Here is a 24,023-nt window from a genome sequence, read left to right as displayed (position 1 = left end):
CACTATGAAGCACCTCTATAGGTGCAATTCATATAAACGGTAGGCCTTAAAAACTCTAGCCTACCTTTCTGGTGCCTGCCTTTGCCAAAGGCATGATTCTATAAATGGTGCCATCTCATGACTGGCAAACAAAACAGGGAGAAAAATCTCCACAACTAACAAGCTGAACAAAACAACAGCGGAGATGTTCAAAAGTTCCTGATAGGGATTAATTACACTTTTTGGTGGGTAAATGTGTGTACCACATATAAGTATGAAAGAAAGATGGCAGAACGTTTGGGGACTAGTAAGTCCTTAAATGATGTATGGAGTCCATTGACTACTTTTGTTGCATTACAGTAAGGGTCATGTTTCTTGCCTTTTCATTAGATTTCTTTACACATCCAGGGAGGGTGGGTGGGTGGAGGGAGGGAAATATACATTGAGGAGTTAAATTATTTAATTATAATATTGAAATCGCATCATATGTTTTATTGTATTAATAATTAAGATGAGGATAGGAGTAAATGACTGTTTAATGTAATAATTGTATAATTATTAGTGTGTTCTATGCAGTATTTTATGATTTACCAATTGTATTGCACTATCAAAGTTTGAAAATCAATAAAGATTTAAAAAAAAAGTTCCTGATATGCATTCTTTAATCCAAAACTCTGCCTAAGTTTTGGAATAAAGATTGCATAGCAGGAACTTTTGAACATCTCCGCTATCTCATGATTGACACGTGATCGGCGGCCACTTTTAAGGCGTCCGCCAACAACAGCACTGTTTATGGAATCCAGGCCTCTGTGTCTTATGTCCTGCTTCAGATGCTAGCAAGAAGTGTGGCTCCAGTTTATATTGTCTTAACCTTTTTGACGCCAAGCATAACTAGAGGGTTTATATCTTGTGAAAACACTGATGAGAGGAGAAGTTATCTTGTAACTTGTGCAAACGAGTAAGTTCTGTGTACAGTGCAATAATTCCTCAGATAATCATCACTGCTTCCACTCTGACTCTTAATGTCAATGTTTCTTTCATTCGATGCACTTTCTTTCTGAGAAGTCATCTATTTGAGACTGCACTCTCAGTAACACAGTTCATAAAGGACTGGTCTCCAGGTCTATTCACAACCGGCCTATATCAGTGTTTGAGCCTAAGAGTCTGTCCTCAAGTTGAAGGACTATTTCCTTTATGTTCTCTACAGATGGGCAATGCTCTTCAAATTCTGAAGGCCTGGGTTATTTTCTTCCCTGGCTAGAAGGGACCAGTATTTGGCTTCAAAGTTGCTTTTAATTCTTTTTCTTTCTTTCTTCCTTTCTCTCCACCCTCTTAGAGCTTGGAGAAAGGGGGAGAGATTCGGGATCTCAGTCATCCTATACCTGGCCCTGCAGGTCTTTGTTTGGGAGATTTTATCTACTTTCATCTCTGCAGCTAACCTAAAGCACTTTTGCATGCCTACCCTCGTCCTTTCTCACTTGTGGACTATAGACCCTACTCCATGAATGTGTGAATTTGATGGAAGTCCCACAGCTCTTTCACTGCATAAGAAATATGCAGTCTGATAGTTTGTCTCAGTCCTGTGCTGCAACTTAAAGTTTTTTTTATTTCCAACATAAGGTTCTACCACATAGTGCGCGGAGAGGTGCTTGGTTCTGGAAGGTAACATCAGAAACTCTACTGTCTATGAAACATAAGGGTCGGTATTCAAAACAATTTAAGCAGGCAGAAGAGGCTTCTGCCAGCTTAAATTGCACTCTGCGGGCTGGCTACCAGTATTCAGCAACAATTAACTGGGCAGTGCCACTAAATATAGGCACTATTCGGCCATTTTGGCATCGAACTGCACAAGGGCATAGTCATTGCCAGTGCCCACAAAGCTAAGCAATCATTAGGACCACAAAAACAGTAGTCCACTTAGCTATGTAGGTGCCAACACTGAATATCAGTCAGCATCCAAATAACTTCCAGGTACAGGCCTGAAGTGTGCTGATCCCTCTTTCATGCCTACTATCCCCTGGAACATCAAGACCTCCCCCTTTCAAATTCCTTCCCTTCCTCCTATTTCCCAGAACATTAAGAAATCTCCCTCCCCCAGGATCTCTCCAAGCTTACTTGTTTGGTCCCTAGTGGTCTAGCGAGGGACGGGCAGGAGCAATGATTACTTTTTTCTGCTAATTGTAACTGCCTCTTCAAAATGGCTGCTGTGACCTCTAGTGGCAGCTTCACAGCATTTCAGTAGTACCATAAGGAAGCTGCCAGAGCTCAAATCAGACATTTTGAAAGGGCAGCTGCGAAGGGTAGGAGTAAGTGGGTATCATTCTTGCCCATTCCCCTCTAGACCACCGGGAATTGGGCAGATAATCCCAGGAGTATCCTGGAGAGGAGTCATGATGTTCTGGGGGGAGGGGGCAGGAACTGTCCAGAAACCGTTATGGGGCCTCAGTCAGTATTCATTTGGGACTTGCATAAGAGTTTTATGTGGGTTGTGACTGAATAGCAGCCAGGACCCAGGTAAGATCTTGTAGCTAGCATGTGCCAAATTAGCCTCAGTTATTCAATACTGGGACCTGGACATAACTTGACATTGGATACCTGGGGCTAGCTATTCTTAAGGCGGTCTGCATTTTTATGCTGTTACCCATGGCTGCTTGAGTGATGAATATCAACTTAAGTGGCTAAGTATTAGCAAGCTTAAAAATAACCAGATATTCGAAGCCTAAGCCTGCACAGGTCTTGGCTTTAAATATCCGGAAATAATGTCATTGGTGGTGAGCAAAATGCTCATTGCCAGTGGCTGAATATTGACCCCCCCTTAAATAACACAGATATGATGCTCACATGTTTAGTAGGTAGCCAAGGGGATAAATGCAATTGAGACATAGATAGCCAAGATGGGTAGGATAAAATCATTGGGTAGATAGATGGTTGGCTAAACTGAAGGCAAAGTATTTTTACAGTTGAGTAAGATATGAGGAACTGGTCTCAGTTCCAGGGTGTGCAGCAAACTAGTCCAGGTATGAGTGGAGTCAGCCATCACATATATTAAAGGTTTGGGAGAAGAGCCAGGCTTTCACCTGCTTCCTGAAGTTAGGCATAGCTCCTCTGGGAGAGAGAGTTCTAGACTGTCAGGGCTACTCCTGTGAAGGCTCGCTGTTGGGTATCATATTGCATGATTTAATTTTATGAAGGTATAGTTAACAATATTTTTTGAGTGGACCTTAGAGGCCTCTAAGCTTTGTAGAGGGGTTATTTACTGCTTAGAAACTCTGGTCCATTTTTATCTCAGTGCTTTCAAAATAAATGCGAGAGTTTTAAATTTGGCCCTGTGGAGTAGTGGTTGCCAGTGCAATTTTTACAGGAAAGGGGTGGTGTGGTCACACCACTTGTACCCTTCTATCAGTTGTGCTGCAGCATTTTGAATTGCAGCTGGTGGTAACTCTTTGTTGTCTGTAAATATGCAGGGCATTACAGTAGTCTAGCTATCACAATGTGGACCACTAGATGTTTGGAAAGAGATTTCATAGCAGCTGCATGTGATAGTTTATAAAGGCTGCCTGAATTTGTGGGATTGCATGAAGAGAAATTTCTTTATGTTATTGATAAGGCATGGTGGTACATTGCCAAGTGTTTACTACAGTTGAGTCTGTCCTTCTCTAGGCAGTATTCATACTATTTCCTTTCTGTTTTACATCCTTGATGCTTAAGAGCCCATAGTTCTGGGAGAACCACGTGGAGTGTCCTGCATAGAGCATAGGACCTTCTTTTGTGGAGCCATTGCTAATTCGAGATGTCAACCTGTTCTCACTGTAATGACCTGTTCATTCATGTAGTGGTAAGACAAAGTCTCTAGGAAACTTTTAGCAGTCAGATTTCTCATGTCTCAAATTTCCTTCCAAACCCTGGTAGGGCCCTTCTGTTTTATATTTTCCTTTATAGAAAATGTTATTAGAAAATGATCTGTCCATAATAGGGGTGCTACCTCAATGCCCCCAGAATGGTGTTCAATAATACTACTCCTTTGCAGAACACCAACTTTAGCTTTGTTGTATTGGTATGCATGTTTAGGTCTTTCTATGCTGATCAAAATTGGAGTTCCTTGACTTTGTCTTTGTAATTCATTCTGACATATTTATTAAGAGTGACATATCAAATCTGAATAAATCATAAGTCATAAGTCCCTTTTCATGAGTGGTGGTGTCTGGAGTTTCAGTTATCGGATAAAGTATCCCAGGGTCCTCATCTTTTAGCCAATGGAAGTGTTTAAATTTCTGTCTCATACTTCCCCTTTCCCACCTTTTTTCCAAAGTATACATTTTTGAGTAAATTCAGAAAATGGTGCCAGAATGATGTACACTACGTGCAAATTCCATAACAGCACAAAAGAATGGCACTCCCTTTATTGTACCAATTCCTTGGGTTTTCACGGTTAAATGCATGCTCTTGTATGTCATCCAATATTCTTCCTCATTACTGATTAGTTCTTAAATCCATTATACTTTACCCTGAAGAAAAGTTTCCATGTTATATAGAAAATATGTGCTCCTTCGCCATGACCTCTTGGTAAAGTACTACTTCTAGACCAATATCCATTGCATCTTTTTGCCAGAGTACACACTGAAGGTACTGAAGGGGATAGACTTAGTAGATAAGGACAGGTTGTTCACCCTTTCCAAGGTAGGGAGAATGAGAGGGCACTCTCTAAAGTTTAAAGGGGATAGATTCCGTACAAACATAAGGAAGTTCTTCTTCACCCAGAGAGTGGTAGAAAGCTGGAACGCTCTTCCGGAGGCTATTATAGGAGAAAACACCCTCCAGGGATTCAAGACAAAGTTAGACAAGAACAAGAACGTGTCCTGCTGAACAAGAACGTGCTCTGGTAGGGCTAGTCTCGGTTAGGGTGCTGGACTTTGACCAGAGGGCCGCCGCGTGAGCGGACTGCTGGGCATGATGGACCACTGGTCTGATCCAGCAGCGGCAATTCTTATGTTCACTGTATAATGCTGGTTCTTTATGCAGGCTATGCTTCTTGTTCATAGTTTTGTCCATTTCAGTTGAAGCATTGAGAACTGATAATGTCTCTCCAACACATGGCATCTCGGGAATCTCCTGTGTTCTGGAAATATGGGAATGTGCAGGTAGGCTTCCATCAAGTCTAGGGAAGCTAGAAATTCCCCTGGAGCTACCGCTGCGATGACTGACCACATAGTTTCCATGCGAAAGTGTGAAACCTTCAGGGCCTTGTTGACATGAGTGAGATCCAGAATGGGTCTCCAGTGTTCTAAGACTTCCTTGGAGTATTTGCCTGATCCTGATTCTTCTGGCAGCACTGGATCTATGGCCTGAATTTCTACAAGTGTCTGTACTGTTGCTAAGACTCTGCATGACTTTTCTGGACACCACACTAGGGAGTCCACAAACCAGTCTGTTAGAGGATGGGTGAACTCAAGCTTGTACCCTCTTTGAATGATCCCCAGCACCCAATAGTCTGATGAGATCAGCTCCCAGACCTCTGCATAAGCCAAGAGTCTTCCTTGTATCCTCAGGGGGAAGTCTTCTGCCCTGGCATCATTGTGCCTTCTTGGGGGTTGACATGGGACGAAAACCAGAGGCTTGACTTTGCCGAGGTCCCGAGAATCTCTGTCTTGATTCCTGATAGGATCTCTGAGATAAGACTCCTCCCAAGTACTGTTGAACATGCCTACAAGTATGAAAATTAGACCACCCCGAACCTCTAAAGGTTCGTGGTCTGCTGTCAGGCAGAGATTTTGGCCAGCGATCTACCACGCTAGCCATTAGATCATTCAGACCTTTTCCAAACAACATCTGTCCTTTGAAAGGGAGTCTCCTGAGAGTAGGTTTGGAGGCGGAATCTCCCACACATTGTCTGATCCAGAGCCTTCTACGGGCTGAATTCGAATAAGCTCAGACTTTGCTTATGACTTTGATGAAGTCATAGAGCGCATCGGCCATATAATCCACCCCTGCTAGCATAAGAGAGGCTCATTCTCTGCCAGGGTGAGTCCATGCATCATGGTATGACAAGCGTGTGCCACATAAAAGGCTGTTGCAGCTGCTTTGATCCCTAAGGCCAAAGCTTCAAGTGCCTTTTTAGGACCACATCCACTCTGCAATCCTGCATGTCTTGTAAAACTGCTCCTCCCTCACTTGGCGGGAATATGCATTTGGTTATTTGAGCAACCAAGGAATCCACCATAGGCTGAGCAAAAATCTGTTGACACTCCTCCTGTGCCATAAGATACAGCTTAGATATTGTTTTGGTTACCTTTACAGAGCCCTCAGGAGCATCCCAGTGCTCCGTGACTAAAACACTCGTATTAGGATGCCAGGAAAAAGACAAGGGCTATGCTCTCACTCTGCTCAGGATAGAACATTGAGTGGAAGGGGCCTGCTGGTTGTCTAACTGTAGCTCCCACAGAGAGTAAGTAATGAGCTCTAATAGTGCCAAAGGCTTGAACAGCCAGCATCCTGTAGGATCCTCCCCTTCGTCAAGAGCCACAACTACTTCCTGCGCACTTGCTCCTGTTTATAACCCCATATCGCCCAGCAGGGAAGACTCACTCTGTAACAGCAAGGGCATAGAAGCTGATCCTTCACCCTCTGAGTCTCTTTCAGAAAGGGCTATAGGATCCTGGTTAGCCTCTGCCAAGGACCCTGATGTGCCCTGGGAGCCCAAGCGCCCTTGTGTGACCCTGTTTCATTGCCAGACCTGATATGAGGATCCTGGCTATCCAAATAAGCTCTCCACATCAAATTAACACATTCAGGAGAAAAGACTTTATTAGGCAGCACTGAGTCTCCTTTAGGTAACTCCACCTTGGGCTCTGCAGCATCCACTCTCATTGTGTTGTGTTAGATTTAATCTAATTTAAGCATTGTTCTTGTTTGCCACATCTTCCCTATAAAATAGAGCTTTAAATGATTAACAAATTACAGATCATCCTTAAACAAACTGAATTTCTGATGTCATAACATTTTTGAAATAAAAAAAGTCTTGAGATGTTTGTGGAACAGATAATATGAAGCCATTCCCCCCGTGCAGCAGAACCCCGATGACCCTCCCACCACAAGGCCGACATACCTCTGTTCCAAACAGCATGTGGCGGCAGCACTGAACAGGCTTCCACGCCAGGGCCTTCCCTGTGTCGCGTTGTCATCAGTGACGCGGCACAGGGAAGGTCCTGGCGGGGAAGGCCGCTAAGCAGCTTGTTCAGTGCTACTGCCGCTGCTGTTTGGAACGGAGGTATGTCGGCCTCATGGTGGGAGGGTTGGCGGGGTTCTGCTGCGCAGGATGGGAAGGAGGGATGGAAAGATTCTGTGCAAGGTGATGGGTGAGAGGGGAGAAAGATGCTTCACATGGGGGGAGGGAAAGTGCTGCTACCAATGAATCGGGGAGTGTTGGGGACATTTTGGAGGGGCTTCGGGGGTCAAACAAACTAGGGCTTATTTTTGGAGTAGCGCTTATATTAGGACCTACTCTGAAAATCATATTAGGGCTTATTTTCGGGGTAGGTCTTATTTGGGGGGGGAAACATGGTTGATGTTGGGAGGGAGCAAGTTGAGTTTGAAATTTTGGAGATGTTGGAAGGGAACTGAGGTGGGTTTGTGGCATGTAGAGACATTTAGGCTGATCAGCACTATTAGTACATAGCCAGCTATCCCACAATATTCAGCTCTGATATCTTCTGCTGAATATCTGGTTTAGTGAATTGGCTGGTGACCAGCTATGTCATGTGACATAGCTGGTCACTGCCAATATTCAGTGGCTTACTGGCTAAGTTCGCTGGCCAGACAGAGCCACCTAAAAGGGTGGTCTACCTTTGGCTGTTGAAACATAACCAACTAGCCACATAATATTGGCCTAGCTGGCTATCAAAATAGACTGTAAATTCAGTGCCAGTCACCAGATACAGTGTTGGCATATTCCAGTCTGTGGCAATTTCCAGGTTTGCCACAGACCACCTGAGATCTCTTTTTCCCTATCCGAATGATTTGTAAGGATGGTGGGTGGAGAATGACCATGCCTTCTTGTATATGGTGCACTGCTCATCTGCAAAGTTGCACATGCCAAAAGCTTGTCTTGATGATTGGTTTGCATCTGGTTGAAAGATGGTGGCAGCAAACATTATTGTACTATAGATTAAAACCTTGGCAGAGAAAAACAGTTTCCATTTTAGGATGTGTTAAAATGATGCTAGAGAATAAAATAGAGTCCGTGATTTCATATACTGGAATCTCTCAACACAGAGCGCATGCCTTGTTTAATAAGTCAGCCAGGTTAGAGGTGACACATCAAATCTTAATGCAGCAGTAAGACAAGTCACTTGAGATGGTCCGTAAACACCACAAAGCATCATTTAACCAGGAAGATCCAAACTCCCCTCTGATACAACAGATTCTATCCTTGACAGAACTGCCATGAGAAATAAACACAAAATGAAAACAGAGAGAGCTCAGAAACTCTTCTCTTTCACGGTTCACAGGAACAATACTTAGATCGGAAGCAAAAGGGAGATTGTATTTGACAAAAGATAATGTGCTTTGTCACACTTTTCCCTCCCTCCTCCCAACTCTTCTATTTTGGCTCACCAAACCCTCTAGAGCAGAACGCAAATTGCTGAGTCATGGGAGAGGAAAGATAGATATAGCCACCAAAAAGATATTCAAAAGAAAACCAAACCAGAGATGAATCAGATAAAGTCTCCTAATATTGTTGGAGAAAGGACCTCAGTATTTTCCAGGGATTGTTATCACCTGGAAAACTCTGACAACTACACAGCTGCCATAGGAAAAAAACATCCTTGGTCTTGAAAAATTCTGTTTTTTATATCAATTTTCTTATATCAATTTCTCAAAACTTATTCATATAAATTTTCTTATAAAAGTAGGAAACCAGCATTTATCTTGTTAGAAACTTTCTTTTCTCTGATATTGGTAAAAATCTCAGCAGTATAATGCTGTATTCCCAGTGCTGCTGCTGTAAAGCACGGGAGGAAAATAGATTTCTTGACATCAACATCTTCTCACACATCAGGCAGCATTATGAATTAAAGACCTGGAACAAATGATTATGCCTACTAAAGTTCAAACAATTTTTATTGATGCAAACATCAACAAATACAACATTAAAACTTGTATAACAATTATGATGCGTCAAATATAATAATATGATGAACATGTTGATGTGGTCAATATTACATACAACACCAAGGTGCTTAGTATAATAATGAGGCATCGAATAAAATACATCCCATATAAACCTAGAAAATACCTTCATCCCCCATCAAACCCCACTCAATCTATGTATGACTACATGTTTTAAATCATTTAATACCCTCTACCTTCCCTCCCCAAACCCTCCCTTCCCTTCCCCATTCAAAGGAACTCTCCTTCATCCCCCATCAAACCTCAATTAGGACACCCATCTTAAAACCGCACTACGACCTTTAGGAAATAAGGCTTGCAAATATGGATTCCATATTTGCATAAAAAACATCTTTCGCTTCCTCATCCTTCCAGCATCTCTAGCTTCCAAGATGGCCAACTGATGCAACTGGTTTCGCCAATGCCAAAACTTTGGAGGGTCAGGGATCGTCCAATATTTAAGAATACATTTTTTGGCCAGTAGACTCATTTTCCTACACAGCGCCCTATGCCCTTTAGGCAAATGACGAAAAGCTTCTGGCAAACCAAAATAAAATGGGATGGAGAGTAGCGCAAAGATCTTCCAATTAACTCAGACATATAAGATATTATTCGCTTCCAAAAATGCTGAATAATGGGACAAAACCAAAAAGCATGTCCCAAAGTGTGCTCCCCCATCCCACATTTATGACATAATGGAGTAGGAAGACCTCCACCATAGAACAACTGTGTACGAGTATTATAGGCACGTAATGTTACCCTGTAATATGTTTCTCTTAACCATGCACATTATATCACCCCAGGTGTAGCCCTTAAAGAACGGGCAACATCCCAATGTCCCAAATTAAGCTGTAATTCTCTCTCCCATTTATCCCGAATATTCTGGTAGTCCTTATCTGGTTGTAATTTTTGTAAGCTAGCATGAATGCTTGACACTGAAAGAGATAATCCTTCCTCCCGAGTAAACAACTCTCGTATTTTAACCCCCAAATGCAAATTCAATTGTGCTCTATCAAGGGATCTTATGTAATGCTCCACTTGAAAACAGGCAAACTGCGCTCCCCAGGTCACCCCCACCTTAGCTAATAATTCAGCATGAGTTAACATTTTTCCTTCATCCCCTAAAATATGTTCCAAATTTTTAACTCCTCTCAGTCCCCATAACCTATACTCTCTAGAGTCTCGTCCCGGAGGAAAGGCCAGATTACCCTGCAAAATCAAAAGATCAGTAATCATCGGATTCCCACCTAAGAGTCGCACAAGCCAACACCATACCATCCGTAATGTGTTGAATAATAAACTTGAACAAATATGAGAAGGCAATGCCTTCCGTGCACTATGTAATAATGCAAACACATCTCAAGGAGCATAAAATTTCCTTTCCATCCGAAGAGGAGTGTAAGTACTTGTCTCATTAATCCAATCTCCCAAATGACGAAGCAGACATGCATAATTATAAATCTGCATATCCGGTAAACCTAACCCCCCTTTATTCCAATTCCCCAGCAAATGTATCAACTTTAATTTAGGTTTTTTGGCCCCCCAACAAAAACGAGTAACTTTTTGATAAAAGATACGTAAATCCTTCTTCAATAAGCACAACGGCAAAGTCTGTAACATATACAACCATTTAGGAAATATAAACAGCTTAACCAAGCTAATACGACCCATCAAAGAAAGAGGCAACATCTGCCATGTATCTCAATGCGCTAATGGTTTTATTATAGTGGATGACAATTTTGCATGAGGTAAAACTCTTTATAGTATATAAATCTTTCCTTTTGGCTAAGTCTTAATAATAATATTGTCATTTATAGCTAAAGAGACATGTGATCAAGGAAACTGTTTTATTTTATTTTTGTGATTACGATAAACATACCGAGGGCCTCAAAATAGTACCTGGTGGGCCGCATGTGGCCCCTGGGTCGCGGTTTTGAGACCACTGCTGTAAGAGAAAAGAGCCTGGAGGAAGTACTGCCGCAGATGATTGAAAAGCCAACAGACCGCCAGGAAGCGACAAGTTTGGATATTTTTTTAAGCAGAGAGGATTAGTAGGAAAACCTGAGGATCAATTTTCATTTTCCGTTGGAATAAAGAGCTTGCAGACTTTTTAATCTGTGGAATCTCTGCCACTGTTGAGTTCTTAAAATATTCTACAAGTGCCCCTTTTCCAACCTAAACACACCCTAAGTAGGGCCTTCTCTTCTTACAACTACCTAATAGTACACATGTTGTAGTAACAAGTGCTATTGTTTGTTTATTTGGTTAGTTTTATATCCCATCCTCCCCAATGAGCTCAGAACAATCTCTTGCGTTCAAACTGGTAGAAACTTGCGTTCAAACTGGTAGAAACTTGGAACAAACTCCCTGACTCTGTAAGATTGATAGGTCAGCTACAACAATTTCGTAAAGTTTCAAGTTCAAGTTTCTTCAAAAATTTTATAAACCGCCCAATCGACCTGGGCGGTGAACATTATGTTAAAAACATATATAGGGTAATTATACATCCTTTGAAACAACAGTCATAATTTAAAACATTAAAAACAATACAAAAACAAAAAGAAACAAGAGGGAAGAAGGACAGGACTACAATTTATCAATTAAGAAAGAGAACGTATAGGAAAAGAACAAAAGGGAGGGTGTCAAAAAATAGATTAAAACTACGTAGCCCTAAAAAGGGCATTTAGGTCTCGAAAGCATCAAGAAAAAGAAATGTTTTAGTTTCGTTTTAAAATGGTTAAGATTTGATTCTTCGCGTAAGTAGATAGGAGTATTATTCCAAAGAGTTGGCGCAATGACAGAAAAAATGGTTGACCTCATTGTATTGATAAACTTCAGAGATGAAACAGATAACAAATTTTTAGACACAGATCTTAAAGACTTAGGTGAACTATAGGGGTTAAGCAGGTTATTGATAAATTCTGGTTGACTATTTTGTCTTGTTTTATAGGTCAATAAAATAATTTTGTATGTGATTCTATGTTCAACCGGTAGCCAATGTGCTTTATAAAGGAGGGGAGTAACATGGTCTAACTTCTTTGTATTAAATATGATCTTCACTACAGTGTTCTGTATAATTTGGAGTCTTCTTATTTCTTTTTTAGTTATGCCCTTATAGAGTACATTACAGTAATCAATGCAGGAAATCACAAGGGAATGGATCAAGATATTTAGGAAAGTAGGCCCTAAAAACTTTGTTGTTCACACAATATCGTAATGGTTTACCTACTGAAGTGCCAAATTGATAGCATTTTCACATTCACTTTCTCAGCTTCGTATTCTTTTATATATTCTGGTCTTAATTATTTGTGAACCGAGTCGAGTTCTGTTAGGAGATGACCCAGTATATAAACCGAAGACTAGACTAGACTAGAGAACAGGTAACAAGGTTGACATATATAAAGCATAGACAAATTATGAATTTACATTTGTACAGTAATGTTAGATATACAGAGTCAAGTTTAGCATACAGTTTGGTCTTTAAGTTAATATACAGTTATTTCCATCTTCAGTTAACAACCAGAGTGGATCTTATTAGGCATTTACTATAATCACCTTTATTGGACCACATCAAAGTGGCTTACAATCTACAATAAATAATCAAAGTTAATGAAAAGAACACAATGGTCATATAATAAAAGTCAAAAAGAGACAAGAATGGGATATTTGAAAAGAAAAATACTGCATGAAACAAAAAGAATGTTAAGGCTAAGACCTTGTCTTATACTGCTGGGTCTGTTCCACTATACCAGTGTTTCTCAACACGCAGTATGTGTACCCTTGGGGTACGTGGGCTGCTTGTTGGGTGTATGCTGTCTAGAAATCCCTCCCTGCCCACTCCCTGCTGAAGACGCAGCTGGGGATCCCTCCCTGCCCGCCTGCTGCACAACCCCCCACCCCCGAAGCCAACCCTGTTACTTCATTGGAGCCGGACTGGCTCCCTCCTCACCCAGCAGCACTCTGTGCAGGGATGCAGGCAGCGACTCACACACTGTGCAGCTGACCTGGAACCTCCTCTCCAATGTCAGAATTGGCATCAGAGGGAAAGCCAATGGGGGGATTAAGTGACTGACCCAGGGTCACAAGGAGAAGTGTGTTTTTTTTTTAACCCACCTCAGGGTTCTGAGGCTGTAGCTTTAACCACTGTGCCACTCTAGATATCAAAACGTAGTAAAAGTGAGCCAAGTATAGGACAATGAAGCCATTGCAACATCACTGATGAAGTTGGCTCTTAGGTATTGGTAGAATCGCTGCACACACTGTCCCTGCACAGAGTTGCTGCTGGGGGAGGAGGGAGCGAGTCCAGCTCCAACAAAGTAACAGGGTTGGCTTCAGGGTTGGGGTGCGGTGGGTAGCCAGACAGGCAGTGAGGGAGGGAGGCAGGGATCCCTGGCAGTGCCTGGACAAGTCGACTTCAGGGGAGGAGGGATTGCAGGCGGGCGGGGCAGGCAGGGATCCCCAGCGTGCAACTTAATTTTGGGAGAAAGCTGGAAGGCAGGGAGGGGGCTTGAACATGGGACACAGAAGGGAGGGAATAGAAAGGGAAAATTGGTGGGCATGAGTGTGTGAGTGAGAGATGGTGCACATGGGGAAAGAAAGAAAGGAAAATTAGGCATAGAGAGAGGAGTGAGGTAGAGATGTATGGGGAACAGAAGGATGAGAGGGAGAAATGTTGGATATGGTGGTGGAAAGGGAACAGAGGGACAGATTGTAGGGGATGCAAAGGGGAAGAATGTTGGACATAGTGATGGAGGGAGAGATGTGGCGTGGTGTTGGAGAGGGGTGACAGAAGGAGAAATGGGCATGGGTCTGGTGGGCAGTGGTGAAAAATGCTGATCATGATCTGGGGGATCAGAGAGGGAGAAATGTTGGATGTGGCAGTAGAGGGGGTGGGAGAGATGCCTGGATCTCTCAAGACAGATGGACAGTGAGAGAGAGAGAGGGAGACATATTGCCAATAGCGATGGAGGAGAGAGGAAGAAAAGTTGGGCTTATGGAGGGACAGAGAAAGAGAGATGTTGGTTGGGGAAGGGAATGGGGTCTGGAGGAGAAGAAGCATGCAGGAGGCAGAAAGAAAGAAATATTGATGCACAGTCAGAAGGAAATGCAACCAGAGGCTCATGAAATCACCAGACAACAAAGGTAGGAAAAATAATGTTATTTTCAATTTTGTGATCAAAGTATGTCAGTTTTGTGAATTTATATCTGCTGTCTATATTTTGCTCTATATTTGTCTATTTTTCTATAGTTGTTACTGATTGCATATTTTAAAGCCTTGACCTCTTTGAATACCCCCCGAATATAAATGATAATTAACATTTTCTCTGCGTACAGTGTGCTTTGTGTGTTTTTTAAAAAAATTTTGTGGTTACCATTATGTATTAATAAGATTATATTGTGTGTATATGAAAAAGGATGGAAGAAATTGTGTTACAATTAGTACTATTATTATGGGATGGGATCAGGGGCAGAGCTTGGGTGGGTCTGGGGAGGAGTTGGGGGGGTACTCTGTTGTTATTTGTTAGGCTTAGGGGGGTACTTGGCTTGAAGAAGTTGAGAAACACTGCACTATACCACTCAGGTAAGAAAGGCAAGACCAAATATATATGTCTTTAGTGCAACTTTAATTAAGAACAAGATGGTTTGATCCATAAAGAGCAAAGTAATGCGGTCTACAATGTGGGGGGCAAGAAGAAAAATGCTGAGTGACGTCTGGAATTCAGTCAAGCTCTGGTCCTTATAGGGAATGAGAGAAGTTCAGTAGAGGAATGGAGGTGATGAGATGAATTATAAGGAGTCAGTAGAGATGACAGATATAATGGAACACCTTTATAGAATGCGTTATGTGCAAGCATGAGAATCTTAAATTAGAAACAATAACTGATAGGAAGTCAGTGCTACTGATAAAGCAATGGGGAAATATGATCACACTTGCGCGCATGGCACAGAACGCAGATAAGACATATTTTGGATGGATTACAAATATTTAAGAGAGAATTTTAGATCAGGTAGAAAGCCACAACAACAAAAAAAACCACCACCAAAAGATCCACAGAGAAGAGGAAGATTCAAAACAAAAAAGGAACTAATGTTATTGATGACAGAACATAAGAACATAAGATTTGCCGCTGCTGGGTCAAACCAGTGGTCCATCGTGCCCAGCAGTCCGCTCACACGGCAGCCCTTAGGTCAAAGACCAGTGCCCTATTTGAGTCTAGCCTTACCTGCGTATGTTCTGTTCCAGCAGGAACTTATCCAACCTTGTCTTGAATCTCTGAAGGGTGTTTTCCCCTATAACAGCCTCTGGAAGAGCGTTCCAGATTTCTACCACTCTCTGGGTGAAGAAGAACTTCCTTACATTTGGACAGAATCTTTGCCCTTCTAACTTTAGCGAGTGCCCTCTCGTTCTCTTCACCTTGGAGAGGGTGAACAATCTCTCTTTCTCTACTAAGTCAATTCCCTTCCATGTCTTGAATGTTTCCATCATGTCCCCTCTCAGTCTTCTCTTTTCAGGGAGAAGAGGCCCAGTTTCTCTAGCTTCTCATTGTACGGCAACTCCTCCAGTCCCTTAACCATTTTTGTCGCTCTTCTCTGGACCCTTTTGAATAGTACTATGTCCTTTTTCTTGTACGGCGGCCAGTGTGGGACGCAGTATTTCAGGTGGGGGCGAACCATGGCTCGGTATAATGGCATGATAACCTTTTCAGATCTGTTCATGATCCCATTCTTAATCATTCCTAGCATATGGCTAAAAATGCAGATAGCTGCTGTATATAAACAAGTGCATATAATCCAAAATATACACTTGTACGAAACAAACTCTCTGATGTGTAATAATACTAGTCCAATGAAGCAGCTTCATTGAGGGTCTGCATCATTTATACAAGTTTTTGCATAGCAGCTTCATTGGATTGAGTGTTTGTTCCATACATGTGTACATTTTGAATTATATGTACATGTTTATATTCTTTATAATAAGCTTTGTAATCAAGAACATCGGTTCCACAGTTCCTTTTTTGTTTTGGAATATCAGCTAGAACCATATGACAGTACTCTAGGTGGGATGTGACAAAGGTGTGAAGAACTGTCTGTTGATCATTTTTGTGAAAAAAAAAACCTGTAAAACTGACGAAGGGCGTAAAAGCTGCTTTGAGGGAGCATATTTTTTAGATAGTAAATTAAGGTGGGCAGTCTGCACCACTTCTTTTGGGAGACTGTTTCATGCATCTACTACCCTTTCTGTAAAAAAAAAAAAAAAAAAAAAAAGTATTTCCTTAGATTACTCATGAACCTGATTAACTTCATCCTATGCCCTCTCATTCCATAGCTTCCTTTAAAATTAAAGAATCTCATGTGCCACATAGGTATTTAAATGTCTCTAGTATATCTCCCCTCTCCCACCTTTCCTCAAAAGTTCTTTAAGTCTGTCCCCATATGCCTTATGATGAAGACCACACACCATTTTAGTAGCCTTCCTCTGGATCAATTCCATTCTTTTTATATCTTTTTGAAGGTGCGGCCTCCAGAATTGTACACAATATTTTAAATGAGGTTTCTCTGGAGTCTTATACAGGGGCATCAATTCCTCCTTTTTCCTACTGGCCATACCTCTTCTTATGCATCCTAGCATCCTTCTAGCTTTTGCCATCACCTTTTCAACCTGTTTGGCCACCTTAAGATCATCACTTACAATCACACCCAAGTCCCGCTCTTCTGTCATACACATAAGTTCTTCACCCCCTAAACTGTACTGTTCTCTCAGGTTTTTGCAGCCCAAATGCATGACCTTGTAATTCTTAGCATTAAATTTTAGCTGCCAAATTTCAAACCATTCTTTAAGCTTCGCTAGGTCTTTCTTCATGTTCTTCATGTTATTGCAAATTTTGGCATCATCTGCAAAGAGGCAAATCTTACCTGACAGCCCTTCAGCAATATTGCTTATAAATATGTTAAAAAGAACAGCCCAAGAACAGATTGATTGTTTCCCAAACAGGGTCAAGTTCCCAAACAGGGTCAAGTTCCCAAACTGAAAGTTTGCCGCATCCTTTGGAGGAAATTGTGCATAAGGATTGTGTCAAACTTTCAGTTAGGACTGTTACGTCGGCTCTCTGAGCCACTTTTTTAAGTTTCAAGTTTATTAAAATCTTATTATACCGCTAAATCAGACTTCAAGGCGGTGTACATACAATATTAAAAGTACATGTATTTAAAAATTACAGAGTACAATGGAGGTATATCATACAAGGACTTAATAGTACAAGACTGACGGACAAACTGGTACAGAAGGGAGGCGGTAGAAATACATTATTTATAGAGAAAGAGCAAGTGGAACGGACATTAGGAGGGGACCTGATACCATGTGAATCAATCAAATTCAAAGAGAGAGCGTCCTTAGCAGGACGGTTAAACATTAAAAGCGTTCTTAAATATAACAATACACTTATCATCATTTTGACTCCAGACTCCTGAGGCAGGTCCATTTAGGGCTGAAACATGATTATATAGAGTCATAATAAAATCATTGAACATCAGAGTCTCCTTCGCTGTTTTGTTTTCCACTTTCCAAGTATTGGGAGTTGGCATCTCTTGTTTTCCTGGTATTTTTTGCTTACATATTGAGTTCTTGTTTATATGACACTTTTCTAATAAAAATTAAAAAAAAGGTTTAAACATAAGAATTGAATTCATTCCCAGATCATGCCAACCATTCCACTATTATAATCTTATCTAAACTGGGGGAAAAAAAATCAGCCTTATTGGAATCTTATCAACCAATTTCATTGATAAAATTTAAACTGAAACTTCTGGCTAAGATTCTAGCTATCCATCTGACCCCAATATTACCAGCCATAATCCATCAGGATCAGGTTGGCTTTGTGAAAAATAGGCGTGCAGTGTGGAACTTGAGGAAAGTGATGACAGCTATGGACCATTATGCAACGAAAGGAATCTAGGTCCTATTGGTTAGCCTTGATGCTCAAAAACATTTGACTGCATACATTGGCCTTACTTGTTCCAGTTGCTGGACAAATTGGGAATGGGGGTCTCTTCTTAAATATGATTAAGCTTTTATATAAGAACCCAACCTCAGCAGTCCAGGTAAATGGTGTAGTTATCAGACTATGTCTCATTGGGCAGAGCAGCTAGACAGGGGTGTCCCCGCTCCCCTCTCTGGTTTATTCTCTCACTAGAACTCCTGTTATCAAAGCTAAAAGGGGTGGTGGGGATGCAGGGCCTTCGGGTGGGTAGAAAAGAGCTCAAGTGCATGGCATTTGCAGACAACTTGCTGGTGGTGATTACCCAGCCCAGGAAGTCATTGGAGTGCATGTTGACTTTGGTACAGTAATATGGCAAGGTATCTGGTCTGGTGTTAAATGTGGACAATTCAGAGGCCATGCCATTGGAAGGTTACTCATTGAAACATAGAAACATGACGGCCCATCTAGTCTGCCCATCTGCAGTAACCATTATCTCTTTCTCTCCCTGAGAGATCCCACGTGCCTATCCCAGGCCCTCTTGAATTCAGACACAGTCTCTGTTCCCACCACCTCCTCCGGGAGACTGTTCCATGCATCTACCACCCTTTCCGTAAAAAAGTATTTCCTCAGATTATATGAGTCTATCACCTCTTAACTTCATCCTATGCCCTTTCATTGCAGAGTTTCCTTTCAAATGAAAGAGACTCGACTCATGCACATTTATATTATGTAGGTTTTTAAATGACTCTATCATATCTCCCCTCTCCCACCTTTCCTCCAAAGTATACAGATTGAGATCTTTAAGTCTGTCCCCATACGCCTTATCACGAAGATTGGCAACTGGGTTTTCCCCATGAGGAAGGTAAACTATAAATTCGAATATTTGTGCATCTATTTGACTGTTAAGGTGGTTGGTACCTATATGGAAAACTTTACTGTGTTATTGCAAAAGTCTGTGGATTTGTTCACTCTATGGACAAAATTGCCTTTTTAGGGCATATAGCACTTTTCAAGATGGTCCTCTTCCCTAAATGGTTTTATATGCTGCAAACCTTCCCCATGTTCCTCACTGTCAAAGATATAAACAGATTTGATAAAGTTTTACATAAATTTTTGTGGAACAAAAAACAACCAAGGGCAGCATTGCGGCAACTGTCCAGGCTGTTGGGCCAGGGGGGACTGCCTCTCCCTAATATTCAGAGGTACAGTGTGACCTGTCTGATATGGCACTTGTTAGATTGGATTCAAGAGACACAGTTCTATACTTACACACAACTGGAGTTTAAATTAGTGAATCCAGTTCACCTGCTGTTCTATTTGCACACAAGGGAACCTTATGAGATAATATCTTCCAAACAGAATTCTATTTTGAAGTCTATGAGACAAGCTTGGAACTGGCTTTGTAGGCAGCTTAAAATATCTACGTACCAGATCATCTGTGTTGCTTTCATTGTTGGGAAATATGGGCGTTGATTGAGATGCAACCAAAACATATTTAAAATGTTGGCATGTCAAGGGCCTATGATTTGTGTGGACGTGGTTATGGAGGAGGGCCCAGCTTAATCTTTTGAGGATACGCGGGCAGAAGGACATTTGCATCATAAAGATTGGTACAACTATATACAGGTGGCTCATTATATTAACTCCCTGGAAGCTTCATCTTTAAATGAAGATGTGGCAGATCTCACACTAGAAACTCTTTCATTGGCTTGTGACTCCAGAGCAAGTCTGTTATTTTATCAAGCAGGCTTTCATGGTTTGGGAATAGAATGGGACTATGAACAGGTTGCACCAGCGTGGAACAGGGAATTACTGTGTACTGAGCAAATAATTGGAGATTTGATACACATCTTGATGAAAAATATAAAGAAATTCTCTCACTCAGCCCTATTAATAGAATGTCAGTACAAATTCCTATTGCGACTGTATATCTCTCCATATAGGGCCCATCAAGACCAGTTTTCTGACACATTTAGATGCCCAAAGTGTGGCGTCTCCCTAGCCATATTGACTCATATGTTTCAGTCCTGTGATTGGATATGGACCTTCTGAGGAAAGTATTGGCTTATTATTATGAGGTCTTGCATAGGAGGATAACATTGAGAGTGGACATAGGCTGGTTTCTAATTTTGTATTCTTGGGTACCGGGAGGGATACATATGCTTTATAAAGGCAATATACTGGCCCAGTACTGGAGAGAGCTACAGCCTCCATTACTTACACTATGGAGAAATGAGCTCTTCCAGCTGATGAAATGGGAATGACTGGACACAAAGAAGGGATCCCCACAGGCATGGATGACATTTTAACAAACATGGATACCAATATGGGAGAAATTCCCACAAAGAGCCTGCAGCTACTTATTAAACTTGTGATGAGCACTGATTGGGGGGGGATTGGGGGGGGGATGAGGGCATATTTCTGTCTGATATATTTATGTGGAGGTGTCCGTGAAGGAACAACGCAGGTGATCTTGTTTGGTTGCTTGATTTGTATGGCAAAGAGTATATAGCATCATTTGTAGAATACACACAGGGGCATTTTCGATAGGATGTTTAAGTCTGAGGTTGGAAGTTTGGGGCAAGACGTCCATAAAACCAATAGAAAAAATGTCCATTTTCAAAACTGCCAGACATCTATCTTTTATTTTTGAAAATGACCTATGCATAAGTTTTGGTCCTTAGGATGTCTATCATTTTTGGCCATTTTAAAAAATAAAAACGTCTACATGAAAAATGCACAAAAGCATGTTTTATAGATGTACCCAACTATCTTGTCTGATCATGGCAGTTTTGGGGATTCCTGCCAGCTCAGCTGGATACTGCAGAGGCTCAAGAGGTAATATCAAAGGTGTCAAATGTAGAACGAGGAGATCATTGACTAAATGATGGTATGAGAAAGATGTTCTGATGGAATATATTGGTCATATAGAGATATCTTTTGGACCAGAGATTTCTGATAACCCCCCCTCCCCTTTTACAAAATCATGGAAGTGGTTTGTAATTCAGGACGGCACGCTGAATGCTCTGCGCTGCTCCCAATATTCGTGGAGGGGCATAATAATAAAAAAAAAAAAACGTCTAATCCCCTTTTGGCCTAAGGCCTTAAACGTTGAAAGTAGAAGCAGGGAAAATGTCCATTATCAAAAAAAACATCCAAAAGGAGGTTTTTTTAAATAATGGCCTGCCTCTACGTTCAGCTGTTTAAACGCCCAGACCACCACTACGTCTAAACATACCATATAACCAACCTAAAAAAAGCCTAAGCCCCAAACGTCCAAAACAAGGGCTTTTAGGTGAAGGAGGAGCCAGTCCTTCGCCTAAAAGCTGGATTCTGTAACCGGTGTCTGTCAAAAACAACACCGTTTACAGAATTCCCCCCCCCCCCAACGATCCAAGCAGGAGGGAACCCAAGCCCTCCTGGCCCCTGGCACCCCGAACCCCCGACTATGATTGGGGCAAGAGGGAACCTAAGCCTTCTTACCCCACGATCCCTAAACCCCCCCCCCCCCCCCGATTACATCAGGGCAAGAGGGAGCCCAAGCCCTCTTGCCCCGCGATCCCTAACCACCCCCCCACACGATCCGGCCAGGAAGGAGCACAAGCCCTCCTGGCCCGGGGACACCCTCTAACCCTCACCCCGCACTAAAATACGGGCAGGAGGGATTCCAGGCCCTCCTGCCCTCGACACAACCCCCCCCACGATGGACCCCCGAACCCCTGATTGGCCCCCTGCCGATCCGTGCCCCCCCCCACCGACCCTTCGACCCCCCCACCCCCCAATCCTACCCCCGTACCTTGAAATCATTGGCTGGATGGACGGGTGCCAAGCCCGCCCGTTCGGCAGGCCAGCCGTCCCAGGAATGGGGCCGGATTGGCCCAGGCGGCTCAAATCCCGCCCACAGGTGGGGCTTGAGGCACCTGGGCCAACCAGAATACTTTCTAAGGGTGACCTTTGGGTTGAATTTGACAGTGAACTGCAAGAATCTCCTGCTGACAGGTCTAGACAGCTGCTGGAAGAGAATATAGATAAATCTGAGTCATATCTCTGGACACCATGTCTTGGAGATTCAGATTGTATAGGGGAACATCGAGAGTGATATGATGAACTCCGTTCCTTTGATAATGGACACCTATGACATGTGTCGACATCATGCATCGATGATGGATGCATAGGATAAGCATCTATATCGTGTGTCAGTGGTCACCGATGATGTACTTTGGCATTGTGCACCGATGGACAGCAGTGGTGTGCCTTGGCCTTGTGCACCGATAAACAACAATGATGTGCTTTGACATTGTGCATCTGGCATGCACCAACATCGTGCATCAATAATGAAGACCCATAATGTGCACCAACATCATGAATCAATTACGTCGGTGCTTGATGCTGAGCAGAAGCTTGGAATATCAAGGCAGGAACTTGCACAGCATGCGCCTGCAGCAGCCCAGCTAGTTCTTTCGGCAACAGTTCTCTGAACGGATCGTGCAGTGATGGCGCTGGTACCGATACTTGCAAAGGTACTATGGATACAGGCTTCATCAAATGTTGAAATGTTTGTGACTCCAAGGCACATTTCATAGGTGATTCAATCTCAGTATATTGGCGCTTAGAGCGCTTTGAGGTGAAGACTGTGTGGATACCGACCTAGAGGGAAAAAATATGTTTATGCTTGTTAGCTTTTTTTACCAGGTTCCCATGAGGCAGGCAGCACTAGAAAAACAGATGTTTGAAGTTGTGCAATCTCTTTTGCAATTTGGAGCAGAACTTGTAAGAACTATCCCGGTGTTCAGGACCTAGGTATCATACATACAGGGCAGGATTAATTCGTCGAGGGCCCCTAGGCATCCAAGTACACTGGGCCCCCTGCCCCGCCCCACCCCTCCACGCACCCAGGTGGAAACAGGAAGCTGCGTCAGAGAGAAGCTTTGGGTAAGCAGCACCGCTTGCACAATTACAGTTCCCGTTGCCTTTCTTACCCGCGTTGCTTGCTTGTCTTACTTTCCGTCGATGGGGGGGAGGGGGGGAGGCTCGCGTTGCCGATCGATGCTAGAGGGGCCCATCACCGTTTGGAAAAAACAATGTTGATGCCCTCCTTCATTGGGCCCCCCTGACTATTTCGGGCCCTAGGTACTTGCCTACTTGGCCTATTGGTTAATCCTGCCATGCATACATACCAGTTGTATGGGCTCAGACCTGAAATGGTCCTTTGACACCGAGTTCACCATTTGAACGCACTTAATATAACGCACTTAACATAACATAACTAGTGCCTTGATTCTACAATTGGATTTCAGTAGCGCTTTTGATTTGGTAGATCATGAAATATTGTTGAGATGCTTGGATTACAATAGGGATTTCTGGAAGAGTTAGGAACTGGTTTCACAGTTCCTTGACAAAAAGATCATATTGAATGGTTTGTGACGGAAATTATTCTCATTCTTGGAGTAATCTATCTGGGGTACCTCAGGGCTCCCCGCTGTCACCCACGTTGTTCAATATTTATATTTTATCCTTAGGACATCTTTTGCAAAGTTTGAAATTAAATTTTTATATATATGCAGATAACATTTCCATTTTAATTCCCTTAAATAATTTTACTACTGACATTTTACAACAAATATCTCATATCATGACTAATTTTAAATTGAAACTTAATACAGAAAAGACTAAACTTTTTTGGGCCAGCCCAAATGATAAAATAACTAAACCATTACTTCACTTGAATGGCTATGACTACCTGATTTTAAACTCTATAAAAATACTAGGAGTCACACTAGATTGCCATCTAACCATGATAGAACATATGGATTCAGTGATTTAAAAAAAAATGCTTTTTTTGTACTATGGAAATTAAAGACCATAAAAAAATTACTTTGATCCTTTATCCTTTAGAGGGGT

General features: G+C 42.2%; 1 protein-coding gene across 1 annotated transcript in view; it reads left to right on the top strand.

Annotated features, from left to right (window-relative positions):
* Window positions 1–24,023, top strand: part of NRXN2 (neurexin 2) — a 1,565,743-nt gene that overhangs the window by 718,990 nt on the left and 822,730 nt on the right. The gene's annotated exons all lie outside the window — the stretch shown is intronic.

This window comes from Geotrypetes seraphini, chromosome 8 (genome assembly GCF_902459505.1).
Source record: "Geotrypetes seraphini chromosome 8, aGeoSer1.1, whole genome shotgun sequence".
Classification (NCBI taxonomy): domain Eukaryota; kingdom Metazoa; phylum Chordata; class Amphibia; order Gymnophiona; family Dermophiidae; genus Geotrypetes; species Geotrypetes seraphini.
The sequence above is the reverse complement of the archived record's forward strand: the minus strand, read 5'-3'. Positions and strand labels throughout refer to the sequence as shown.